The 14,419-nt window shown below is 36.2% G+C and overlaps 1 long non-coding RNA gene across 1 annotated transcript in view; it reads left to right on the forward strand.

Moving 5' to 3' along the window:
• Positions 1-3,493: 3,493 nt before the first annotated feature.
• LOC126469885 (uncharacterized) overlaps positions 3,494-14,419 on the forward strand; it is a 102,974-nt gene continuing 92,048 nt past the window's right edge. Inside the window, exon 1 of the long non-coding RNA XR_007586090.1 lies at positions 3,494-3,681. This is a non-coding gene — a long non-coding RNA (uncharacterized LOC126469885). The remainder of the gene's footprint in view (positions 3,682-14,419) is intronic.

The raw sequence follows: 14,419 nt of genomic DNA on the forward strand, positions 1-14,419 counted from the left end.
TAAGGTTTTCAACAGAATTTATGTAGAAGGAGTTAAAGTCATGAGCCATTTCATTTTTGTTAGTAATCAATCTTCCATTTATTTCCAGGTTACTGATATTTGTAACGTTTTTAGTCCTACCTGTATTAATGTTAAATATCTGACACATACATTTACTTTTGTTAGCTGAGGTTTTGAGAAGTATGTTATAATGAAGTTTTTTGGCTTCCTTGACAAAATTTCTGAGAATCTTTTTACAAGCAGTGAAGTATTTCTTAAACTGAACTCTCCTGACAAAGTTGGTTTTGCTCAGGGAGAAAAGCTCTCTCTTTCTTTTGGAGGAAACTATTAATCCTGAAGTGATCCACCTTCGGGAATAGCCAGGAATGACTTTTCTTATTTTAAAAGAAAATGGTAATTGAAGTAATAGGAGAAAATGTTTAGAAAGGTTTCATACTTATCATCTACTGTTTGTGATTGGAAGACTGTCTGCCAGTTCTCTTTATTCATGTGGGATAGAAAATTTAGAATATTGCTTTCTGAAAAGTTTATGCTTTCTCTTACTGCTTTTTTTGGCTAAGGTGTCCCTATGTCGTAACTTTGCATTTATAATTATAGCATTGTGGTCCGAGAATCCTAGGTGTACAGGATTTGCAATACATATTATATTAGTGACTACTTGGTCAATACAGCTACTACTATGGGATGTGATTCTAGTTGCAGATTTTACTTTCAAAAGAAAGTTGAAAGAATTCTTCAAATTTATGAAGATTGTCTGAGTGGTGCCATCATTCAAGAAGTCAATATTAAAATCGTCACAGATTAAGATATTTGGAATGCTTCTATTTGTTGAGTTTCAAGAAGGAATGTAAAGGTTTTAAAGAATGAGCCTACGACACCAGAGGGTGATCTGTAAACAGTTATAAGAGTAGACTGAGACCGGGAAAGTTGAATCCAAGACAATTCTATATCCTTTTCAACACTGTAAGAACAGCATATTTAGAGTGGATGGGTTGCAATTCATTCTCTTTCAAATATGCAACTCCCTCCACCTTTGTAAACTTTTCTTGAAAAATTGTCTATTAGTTTGAATTGTGGGAGCCTTGTACATTCGATTGCTTGTGTTTCCATTAAGTGCTCAGTTACACATAGAATATTTGCGTCTGAAATTTCATTTACAGAGCTTATTAAAACTTCTAGGTCACATATTTTACTTCTAAGACCTTGTACATTTGTACATTATGAAAGTAAATTTTTGAGAGAAAGTCTTTACAATTAGGTTCTTCATTAATTATATCTAGATAATTATTTTTTTTATCAACAATTAGGGCTACTTTGGCAGTTGCATTTAAATGGGTGGATTTATCATCTACAGGACTATTGCAAAAAAGATTATCTATGTGACGTACAGTTGTTACGTCAAGCATTTCTTGTTGAGGGGGTAGTAAAAATCCTCCCTTTTGACAGTAGGTCGTCTCAGGCTTAGAGGCATTTTTCTGTTACCTGAACTTTGAGGTGGAGCTGCTGCAGTAGAAATATCTGATGATGAGTTATTAGCAACTGCACCTGCACAAACACCTGTTGCTGAAGCAAGAACTTCTATAACTTCTTGTGCTGGGAGAGCAACTGGAGATGAGTGACTAGCAACAACATTGCATCACCTCCTGACACACCTGAGCTATTGTCATATCTTCTTGTTGTGGAAGAACACCTGATGAAGAATAAGGAATATCTGCAGTTGCATAATTACCAGACACATGCTTTTCTGAAGCTACTTCCAAATCTTCTTGTGGTGGAAGAGCATCTGACATTTGGGGTGGATGTACTGTTGAGGAGTCAGTTGTTGCTTCTTTTGCAGGATCTTTTGCTACTTCTGATGCTGGGGCTGCTGATAAGTCTCTTCTAGTATGTAAGAGACCTGTAGGTGGAGCTGGGTGTTACGATGTAAACAAAGTGTACAAGTCCATGTTTTTAGGCCTACTCTTTCGGTAACATTTGCACAGGAGAAGTGAAGCTTTTTACCGCACTTTGAACAACAAACGCCTTTGATACTCTTTTTCCTACAGTAACGCAATTCATTAGACATGAAGTTTGTGTCGTTTACAGTCATTAATAAATATAGGTTACGAACAAGTGTAAACATAGGGCACTGTAATGTATTTCATCCGCACTTTTCACTCACGAAGTAAACACTGGAAGCTGCCGAAATTTCACACGCGGTTTGCCGTATTTAAAAAGCGAAAACACGCAAACTCTGTTGTCACTGAAATTGCACCGATAGTAATGTAAATCTTTTTAGATTTCTTAAACTGGGCGTTTACATTTTTCCCTCATAAGTTTCTTCTTTTCGCACTAATCACAGAGGAAAATATCACATTTTCTGAAACATCGTTTGGAAGAATGTCATGTGGTAAACAAGGCATTCCAGTCAAATCCTGCAGTGCACTTACGGCTCCTAAATGAAGTTCTTTCATTAATTACTGGACTTGTATGGAAAATTGTTGTACTAGAGTATAGAGGTGTTATTTTAACAGTAGACGTTCGAAAATATGTCACCGAAGAGTACACTTAGGTCATGAAGTCGGACTCTTACTGGAAAATATGAATACTTTCAATAAAATTTCATCTGAGGTTTAGCATGCCATAAGGAAAATATGTGAACATTTTCTTATTTCTCTTACCTCTGAGCAGCAACGCCCCTTGCTCCAAAATGTAAAAGTGTTGCAACGCGTATCCTTAATCGTCCCAAGAGAATGTTTGCAAGTGATAAAAGAACTAGCAGTATCTTTGGCTGAGGAAGTAAGCTTGTCAGACATTACAGTAACCAAAACCGATTTTCAGTGGTCGAAGCTCCCTGCTGTCCAGTGGAAAGAAATAAACAATACTGCGACGTTCTGGAATGAAATTACGTCCTACAGAGATGCTATAGGCTTCAATCCTTTCCAATGATTTTCAGATACGACTATTACGCTTTTGGTTTTACCATGGTCCAATGTGATAATAGGAAGGGACTTCAGCCAACTACATTTCATAAAAATATCTCTTCGAAACAGATTAACAACCATCATGGCGAACGCTATTAGTACAAAAAGAGCTGGTCTTAATCGCGTTGGTAAGTGTTGTCGCTATTACAAGCTGCCAGAGAATGTTCTCCAAGAAATCAGCACCGTGAGGAGATATGGCACAGTTATTGCTTCACCGGAATCAGTACTTCAGCGGTGGACATGGAAGACACCCTACTGTAAGATGAAGAGGAAAATTAAATTCTGTGGCTTGAAGTACATTAATGTGGTGAGTGGATAATAATAATAATATGCAGTGTCGATGACAAAAAAGTTTTTGGTAAGTTGTCAGTGCATTGAAATTTCAATTTCAGGACTTTAAATAACAATAATAAGCATTTAGCGGGATTTTAACTTCAGTTTAGCGGAATAAATTTTCCTATGTTGGCAACGCTGCTGAAGGGTATATTCACAATTTTCAAGCGAGTCGGATCAATACAGAGTTGTGGGCTGTGGGGCGCAGTATGGGCACTGGACGGCAGAAGCGGAAGGCATTGTACTGAATCTGTTTCGAAGCAATGACTTTTGTTTCGCACTGTTACATATTTTTGCTGAGAAATATTTTAGTACGAGAAATAAGGATATATATAGAGAGAAAAAATGCCAAACCATCATTTCTGGTTGTACCAAAAAGATAAAAGTAAGTAATTACCAAGTTGTAAATGAGACTTTTTAATGTCGTTTTGGGCGTACTCCATGCTATGTTGTTATAGGACAGCGCTTTTTATTTAGAAGAGTAACAAGTCATCGCAGACGCTCCTTAATATGGGCTGATATGAACAACCATTTATATTTCATAATAATGCAAATTTATTTGTCCCTCATCGTAAGGTAAGTTTTGGAAATAAGGAAGTAAATTGCTTTCGGATAAAATACACGACTATATTAGTTAAGAGAATTTACTTTCATTATATACTGGTATATTACGTCAAAATAGCTGTAAATATAAAATCTATTTAAGAATGCAGTAGCAAGTGATTGACAGTTTCATTTACTTGATTTTCTTTACTTTTCCTTCAGTCACCAGAAAACCGATTAAACTAGTTTTAACATACGATGTTGGATTTGCAGAATGATTGTTTGTTTAGAGTCTGCATTCGTTCAAAGCTCTTACATGGGCAAAAGAAAGTTTTGCAGAGGTTTCTGTAAGAAATGTTTAACATCTGGTCTAAATTTTTATTTGCTAAGTGGTCACCAAGTAGTAGTAATATAGTATTTGCTAGCGGTAAAATGGCAAGAAAGGATACCTGCAGCTTTAGGTTAACTGTCTGGGGTGGAGCAGTGGTGAGATACTGACTACTGTTAAAGTCGACTGCTGATTTACTGTTTTTTTCCTTGAATTCTGCAAATCACGTAAGTACAAAGAGGATTCCTTTGAAAGGACAGGGCTGATTTCTTTCACAGATCTGAAGTTGTGCTTCATCTGTTAATGACCGTCATGGATGAAATTAAACAGTAATTCTCATTTTAATTGATAATGCCTTTACAGTTGCATCTCACTGTCCACAGCTTTGTCATTCAGTTTCCTTCTTAGTGCCCCACATAGGTATTAAAATCTGGGTGTAAGTGAATTATGGACTTTTTGGTAGAAGCTGGACATTAACCATGAATCAGTCGTCAAGGAATCATTGTGTATGTCAAGTATGATCTCGCTTTGCACTGGTCCACTCGTATCTATTGATTTTATAATTAATCCGTAAAACAAGTTAAATTGTACGGATTTTGTCATTCAAATGATTTCTTTATTAGACAATGAAACAGTTTCTGTTTGTTCTGTGCCACTGGTTCTCATAGACAGATTTCTTTATTAATCCGTAAAACAGTTTATATTGTACGGATTTTGTCATTCAAATATTGAAAACATTAACAGCTTAAAAAATTTTTTTTCACACAGTAATTGACAATGAATTTTCTTGTAATCAAATTAAATTTGTTTTGTATTTTCATGTAATTATTATTTCAATGTTTATTGTGATACAGAGTCTTAAATTTGGTAACCTGTTTTAATTCAGGTGGGCGCACTCATCACCATATAAAATTTTTTTATTTTGTAAGTAATTTTTCAGTTTTGTTTTGAAAGAGAAGGTATTATCTATGTCCTATGTGTTGTGGTAATTTGCCTAATTTGATGCCATTGTACAATAGATTCTACAGAGTTTTAGCTTTTTTTTCCAGCCCTGATGCAAATTAATGGTTTCTAGTTTTATAATGATGTACTATACAATTTTAGACGTAGTCAATTTTTTTACGTTTTAAGGTACATAAGTCTGAAAAGTACATACGTAGGGGACAGTTAAGATTTCCAGCATTGGGGATGACCATTTGCATAGCATTAAAAAAAAGTGCAATATTTTCCAGAAACCTCACCCTTTAGTAGTCTTGTATCATCGTTCTAGGGAATAACTCCTCCCGTATCTGTGGGGTACAGTGCAGCACATGCTGAAGCAAGAAGCATATGTGAACTGGATGCAGCAGAGTGGTGACTGCACTCCACATTATTATTGGTCCAAATTCTAATCATATACTAAAAAATCATGACTTAATGATAGTTGTATTTGTGTTCAAACAAATAAAAATACCTGAATTATTCTGAAAATATGCCAAGAACTAATGAAAACAAATATGCAGTTTCAGGAAAGAACATGTTGTTGCTATTGAAAACATGTATTATAGTTCATGGTGCAGGACTCCACAAATTTCGTGATGTATCACCTGTATGCGTGGGATTAAAAACGAATATTAGGAAACATCAAAGTGAAAAGTTTCTTCAAATTGGGCTGTGAGCTCTCCGTAGATCGTTTTGCACAGTGATTTGTAAACATGTGGAAAAACTCATTTTACATTTACATTGCAAGTTAATTTATTACTTAGTTACTCATATTCCATGGATGGTTTAGCACAATAGGCATGAGGGGGACTGAGTTATTTTACATTCATATTGCAAATTAATTTGTGCGACTATTTGTACTCTAAAAATCACCATGTTTGTACATATGGTTACATGCTGAACATTAAGGTGTTTTTTTTTTTTTTAATGAAAAAAGAGGTGCAAATTAGTAGCTCGTATCCATCACATTTAACACATTTCTGTAAAAGAAATTCTTCTATGGAATAAAAATAGTTGTCAAGGAGAAACGTTCTCAATTTATTTTCAGATTTTGCATTGCTGTCTAATATCTTACATCATTGGGTAGAAAGACAAAATTTGTTGCAGCATTGTTCACCCCTTTCTGTTCTAAAGATAACCTTCATATGGAGTAATGAATTACATTTTTCCGTCTGGCATTGTAATTATATAAATCATTGTTCTGTCGAATTGTTGTGAATGATCAAAAATAAACGTTATGGGGCAATAAATATGCCGTGAAGCAGTAGTCAGAATGTCTAGCCCCTTAAACAAGACTATTGTGGATAAGTACCACATATTACTCTTCCAGCACGTTTCAGCAACAAACGCTCTGATTCTTAAAGATTAGTTGTCCCAGAATCATTATTCCATATGATGCTGTTGAATGAAAATATGTCAATGTGCTGATTTCTCTCCCCAAGATTTTTGGTGATTATAAGTGCAAATGTGGCTAAATGTTTTAAGAGTTTCAAAAATGCTTTTTACAGTATACTTTCATCAATATGTACACTGAAGAATTTTTAAGTTCGCACCCTATTTATTATTTGCTCACCATGTATTAAACTTATCATTGGGTTAGTATCTCGAAATGGGCAAAACTAAATATGTTGTCCTTTTTAACATTGAGGATGAGACCATTTCCAGAAAATCAGTCAGTGTTTCTTTAAAGAAAATTATACTTTGTCTCAAATAAAAGGTCACCTAGTTTTTAGTTTCCAATGGAGTACTAAAGATTTGTTGCCATACAAGCACAGTCTTACCTGAAATTTGTAATGCATTGCTAACTCCAGGCATTGTTCCAGAGAGACAAATATGCCACTGTTAAACCACTCTTATAGAAAGGCGAGTAAAGGAGATGTCAGTAACTACTGGCCTGTTTCACTGCTGACATTTTCCAAAATTTTTGAGATGGTGATGTATTTGAGAATACTTTCTCGTCTTAATAATAATACCCTTAGCAAATCACAGTGCAGGTTTAAGAAGGGTTCCTCTATTGAAAATGCCATTTGCATGTTCATTCACTAGATTCTACAGCCATTAACTAATAAAATATCATTGAGCAGTGTGCTCTGCGACCTACCGAACGCATTTGAGTGTATGAATCACAGTAGTCGCCTAGATAAGTTGAAGTTTTTGTGGGAGTGTGGGATTGCCAACCTGTGGATGTCATCTCTAACAAAAAAAATATGCACGAACTTGTACTTAATAATTCAACTAATGTAGTCCGGGGACATAATTCTGAGTGGAGAGAAACTGCGTATGGGGTTCCCCAAGGTTCAATCTTAGTTCCTCTCGTTCCTCATATATGTAAATATGTGAAATATCCTACAAGGAGAATTCTTTTTGCAGATGATGCTACTATTGTCATCAATCCAAGCATACATACAGAAACGGTAAACAAAATTCTTAAAGGTGTCATTGACTGATTTTCTGCGGACGGATATATCCTCAATTTCAAAAAAGACAAGATGTATTTAGTTCCGCACATCTTGAGGTAGTACACAAATGATAAGTGTAACACATGTTGAAGAGACAATAAATTGTTAGGTGTCCATATTGATGAGAATTTAAACTGGAAAAAACACACTTTGGAACTCCTAAAACAATTTAGTTCAGCCACATTTTGACTGTCACCTGTAAAAAAAGAATTAACTACGTTTGCTGTATATTACACAGAATGTCATTTACATATGTGAGGAACCCAGCGGGCTCTATTTTATTGTTTAATGTCCCTAAAATATGGCCGGTGAACATGTATATAGCACTTTCAGTAGAGCAGCAGTAGAGCAGAGAATAATTTCCTGATGATATTATTGTTGCTAAGGAAGGATTTTATTCCAGAATACGTTGCCTTCTCATATACTTCGAAGAATGATGTCGGCAGTGAAACAGATCATTAAGTATTGACATGTTATCGTGTCTCTTAAAGGTGGGTTTAACAATGGCAAGTTTGTCAGTTAGTGATGCATTACATATTTCGGGTAAGGCCGGGCTTATTATATGGGAATGGATCTTTAGTACTCAATTGGGAACACCATCAAAACTAATATAGCTTTTACTTTTGAGATATTGTACAATTTTGTAAATTTCACAAGAAGTTGATGTAGTCAAATGACTGAATTATATGGGAGTTGCTTTTTCAGCATACCTCCGTGATTTCTCTCTAACTGTTGTCCCCAAGCTTTCTACTACATGTAAAAAATGATTATATACATTTGCAGCCTGTGACCCATCATTTATAGGCCTTCCATTCAGTTTAGTAGTGACGTTACCATGTACTGTGGCTGTCTGTCTTGTCCCTCTTTGTATTACACTCAATACAGCCTTCAGTCTCTTGTCTAAATTACTGATTTATGACAACATGTGTTTTCCTTGATTTTTTTAATAACCTTTAATAGTAATTTTGAGTAGTTTTTGCAGTGTGCAGCTACTGCAAGATATCTATGTGTTCTTGCTAATAGGGACATTACCCTTTTCCTTCACAAGATACTTTAATGCCTCTAGTGATTAATGGTTTTTTACACAGCTGTTTAATGTCTTCTCTGATTAGCTTATGCGGAAAGCTATTTCCAAATAATGATGTGAATTTGCATGGAATAGCTTAAGTTTTACTTTAGCATTTGGTTCATCATAAATTTCGTCCCAGGTCCTCCCTTGTAAACGATTGTTGAAAACATTTGTCCTGGAGTCATTAATTATTCTGATTTCCTCTCAGGGAGGAGTAGCCATAGGGTAAGGCACTACATTATTAATCCTAACTGTGCATTAAGCTCAGAGACCGCGTTTGTTACTGGGTAAACAGTTCTTTTCTTGCTTTAAGTTTCACAAAAGACAACATTATCAATTACAATCCTACTGTCTTTCTCCACCCTTGATGGAAAGTTGATTACCGAGATGAAATTTTAGGGTCCAAATAAGGTCTCCAGATCATCTTTCCTCTCACAGTTCCTTAGAAAATCTACATTGAAATCAGCACAGACTGAACTGCTTGCTGCTGCCTTGGATGGGGAATGAAACTGGACATGTGTTTTTCAAACAAACCATCCCAGCAGTTGCCTCAAAGGCTTGAAGGAAACCACGTAATACCCAAATCGGTACGGCGACTGAAATTTATAACCCACTCACACCTGAAAGAAGTTAAACAGTCTTAACCACTGTGCAACCTTTCACAGATGACAATCCCATTCTCTCAATAAGTATTTAATATCACAAGTTAATTTCAGAAGTTTATCTTTATTCATGAAGGATGCTTATGAAATTCAAATATATGAAAGAAACTTTCACAAATTAATGTCATATAGAAACCTCGTGCCATTTGTTTGTATATTGTTGTAATGAACTAATAATTGCAGGGTCAATTTCAAAGTGTAAACTTGAGATGAAGCTCGATATTGATCCGAACAAGGGACACACTATTTACACTTGATCTCTCATTTGAAGTACGGGATTCAACTCTCCATATGACAGATTCGTTTTCTTGAAAGGCGGGTGTAGGATACGAGCTAGTGGAGAGTGCAAGTGTAGTTGAGTGGGCACAAGTTGATCGCTGATGGTTGTAATTGGTAGGCATGGCAGCATGCTCCAAGTGAGATGCAAGATCATTTCATGTTCTCAGGTAGTGTAAAACTGTTACTACATAGGGAATACTGAAGTGCCAGATACAACCCATCAGCTAAGACCTGTGATGTCGCCGATATGACAGACATTGCCATTTTACACTTAAGTCATATGGCAGCCATGTCACAATTAACATACGAAGAAATGCTGCATCAGATGATCTATAATCTAATTGATGAAAAGACATCAGTCTAACAGAATAACTGTGCGAATTGGATATTTTTGCTACGTCCGAACAAACTAGGCAACACTTGTAAATACACATCAAAAGAAATGTGTGAGATATACAAGTAGTATTGACAACAAAAACCTGGTATCAAAAATTTTGTTGGCCCATATGACCTGAACCAAGCCCATGAAAGCACAGATTGCTCCAAAAACCTGTACTGAAAGCTTCAAATGACATACGTAGCCTAACGGAGGCTCACAGTACCAACAAACCAGAACACTTGTATGTAGTATCTAAAACCTAACCTGCCCAAAATGACGACGACACACTCTGGTTACCACCAATATCAACTAATAATAAAAATAGAAGAGGAGGAAGACACTGTAACATTAATTTTGATCCCCACATCTCAAAGAAAATCTCTCTCTCTCTCTCTCTCTCTGACAAAAACTGCTAAAACTGACAAATGTCTGAATAATAGCAGTCAATAATGTAAAAGCTTCACTAAGTGTAAGATTCCTTTTACTCACCTCTGGTGAGAAGCAACAAATTACCCCAGGTATATTCTAGACACTGATGCCACAGGGTGAACTTGTAATGGTAATATTAAAATAAGAAAGCTTGTTGATTTCTTAGTACATACAACTATGAAGTCACATCTGTACATCAAAGCTATTGGTTTCGGGATCAGATGGACTAAATCGCAACGAACACAGTGAAACTGTTGAAAATTAGATGTGTTAAGAGTTCCTCTTGTCGCCAACCAGCCCGCCTCAACTAATTATTAACACATTTTTTGTTTGTATTCACTACCACATATCTTGGTTCTTTTCACCCAGAAAAGTAAATGTTTTGTACAAGGAAACACAACACCACCTGTTCTTCTGCACATTTTCAATAATCTTCCAAATTTACAAATGGGAAAGTTGTTAACCTGAAACTCAAATCCTTTACAGAACTAAATTATTAAATCTTTCTGCAGAAAGAAATTTGGTGCAATTCTCAGATAAGTTTAAGGTCAGAAGAAATAGTGCTACAGCTTCTATGACCACCACATTTACTCTTGCTATAGTGAACTGGTTAAATGACATATGAACTGCTACGTACACATTTGGCATAATGTCCTCAACCAAAATGTATCTCTGAATTATTTTTAAAATTCCTGTGAACATTAGCAGCTCTGGAATAAGGGTGACACCGTACAAATTGAATCTGAAAATTTAAAAATCTACCATGGAATGTAAAAGTGGACAGTAACAAATTAATTCCAAACAGAAGGTGTTGAAGGGTGACAGGATACAAAAGAACTAGGCAACATCTCAACATTTTCTTAGATTAGGGACATAACTTGACAAATATTTGAAAGAACATTTGGACAAAAATGCTAGAATCTGCTCTCAGCATACCAGGGAGATTCGGTCACTTTACACATGGGGCAGCACAGGCATGCCGTTTAAGAACCATTTTACAAGTATATTTTTTATAAGATTAAAATTAGAAATCACTTACATCCTTTAAGATAGGGAGAATAATCTGTAAATGAAAATTATGATCAACAATACATTATCACAAACCTCCATTACAACTTACGTGATACAATCATCGAATGGTTCCTAACAAGGTAAGGGGGTCTATTTGGGGAACAAGTATCTACACACATGATGAAGCAAACTGCTATGGCTACTGACACCTGATTTCCAAATTGTGTTGCCACTAAAATATAAGCCCCCCTCCCTGTCAGGAGAAACTCAAATGAGAATTTTCTGGATTACATTGTCTTTATTTTTATCTGGCTGGGTATCTGTGTAAACAATGTAGTGCTATAGAACATGTCACAAAGTACACACAACTTACTGAAAGAAAGCTAACCAGTGACAGGGTAGGAAAGATTCTATACGGGCAGATAACCCAGCGTGCTACAGTAGTCACAAATTCAGGTGAAAGAAATATTAAAGTTGACAACAAGGTCATTGGAACCAGAGTAGAAGTTCCGATAGGACCAGGATATGGAACAAAACTGGTCATGTCTTAAAGTAACTAACCCACCATTAATTTATGTGTGTTTATGGAATCTGCTGGAAACTTAAATTGGAATGCCTTGTCAGGGATTTTAATCCCACTCAACCTGAATATTGTACTTAATCATTGCCCTACTTGGTTACAAAATTAGAAATTTCCTTGGTTGCACTAAGGAAGCTATTGATAACATTAAAGTGCCTGGACTCTACAATCCTAATGTGAATGTGGTCTGGTGTACACTGGCAAGATGGGATAGCACATTAGGCCCAACTGCTACATACAGTTTGGCAAGTGCAACAAATCAGCAGTGGTGGAATATTAAACCCCAGTGCAGGAGATTCACAGAATTACAATAAACATGAATGAGAAATGTGTATAAAGCTTCATAATACAAATTGCTACTACGCTACATGGTCCTCGGAGCAAAATCGTTAGCATAGAATAAAATTAAATTGAGTTGTAAACAGAAGATAACTTAAAGATTTTATTGTTTTTATCTTTTTACTACAAGAATGCAGTCATCTTTCACTGGTGGTTCTTCTAACGACAGAATTACTAAGGAATTAAGATTAAAGTTTAGCGTCCCGTAAACAATGCAGTCGTTAGAAATGGCCCGCAAGGTCAGATTATGAAAGGACTGAGAAGGAAATCGGCTGCACCTATTTCAAAGTAATCATCACAACATCTGCCTTGAAGGATTTGACAATACTGTAAGGTGTACCATTTAAAATTATAAAATTCATAACTCTCAAAATAAAGTAGGCTTAGTGCTGTATGTTACTACTTGATTTGGAAGTTTGTTTTTGCTGGTATGTCAATTGACTGCTCATTTGATTTTGGAATTGTTAGTTCACTTTGTTGATGGTTTCAATTATATTTTGTTTTTCATTTTTACTAGTTATGGATCTTATGACGAAATTTACTTAGTTACCACTATGGGTAATAATATGGTCACTATAATTAAATTTCTTAAGTTATATGGTTTTGTGGTGGAATATGTGAAGTGTCAACAGTGTGGTAATCAACAAAATTCACCAAAGTTGCTGCATCTCAAAAAAGGGAAGAAGTATGTGGCAGAATACGTATATATAGGGTGGAATTAGGATTGTTTTAATTGTGCTTTGTTTGGCTTATTTTGTTTATAAGGAACGTTCAAATAAAAATATATGGAAGGTCTTAACAACCAAACCATTTGAAATCTGCTTATGCCACCTTGGGTTAATGCAGGGAGACATGCATGTAATGGAAGCAAGCATCATTACATCCCCATAAGAAGTTTAATGCTGTGCCTGCAGCACGCAAGGTGATGCTCAGTCTTTTTCAACATCTGAGGTCCGGTACTCCCTGAATTCCTTGCGCATGGAAGAATCATTAACGGTGACATGTTCTGTGACACACTGAATCACCTATGCAAGTCAGAGAGCAAATGGCCTGGGCTGCTCATGGAGGGAGTGATTCTGCTCCACAACAACGCATGTCCACACATCTCCAATGTCACACAAATTGTAATGGCTAAGTTCAAGCATGATCAGCTTGAGCACCCGCCCAGCATCCTGGGCACATTGCCCTGCGACGTCTGTGTGTTTTGTTAAAAAAGAAACCACCCCACCCTCAAAGGCAAGTGATTCAACTACGACAACTAACTGAAGGACACAGTGGAAACTGGCTCTTGTTACAGCCTCCAGATTGTAAAACACTGGAATACTTTTGAATAAATATTTCAATTATACCCACAGTGTTGTTTTGTACCTCATTTTTTCCAAACTTATCCATGCTATTATTGGTTTTTATATTTTTATTTGGATACTGTGTTGGGGATGGGTATTAGCAGATGGGCAAGTGGTGTTAAGAGGCCTAGGATTGAGGAGGAATGGGGTCAAGTGAAATTTTCAACACCAGATTTCTGTCGGTGCTACTTCTCTATTTTGCGTGGTGGTATTGCTACGTATTTATATTATGAATGAATGTTGTTTAGTTTGTTTGTACATACCCCAAAACTCCAATTCTCACAGTTATTCTGTTAGGCTGATGTCTTTTCATCAATTAATTAGATTATAGGTTGTCTGATGCAGCATTTCTTCGTATGTTAATTGTGACATGGCCGCCATATGACTTAAGTGTAAAATGGCAATGTCTGTCATATCGGCGACATCACAGGTCTTAGCTGATGGGTTGTATCTGGCACTTCGTAGTAACAGTTTTACACTACCTGAGAACATGAAATGATCTTGCATCTCACTTGGAGCATGCTGCCATGCCTACCAATTACAACCATCAGCGATCAACTTGTGCCCACTCAACTACACTTGCACTCTCCACTAGCTCGTATCCTACACCCGCCTTTCAAGAAAACAAATCTGTCATATGGAGAGTTGAATCCCGTACTTCAAATGAGAGATCAAGTGTAAGTAGTGTGTCCCTTGTTCGGATCAATATCGAGCTTCA

The sequence above is a fragment of the Schistocerca serialis genome, chromosome 3 (assembly GCF_023864345.2).
Source record: "Schistocerca serialis cubense isolate TAMUIC-IGC-003099 chromosome 3, iqSchSeri2.2, whole genome shotgun sequence".
NCBI lineage: Eukaryota > Metazoa > Arthropoda > Insecta > Orthoptera > Acrididae > Schistocerca > Schistocerca serialis.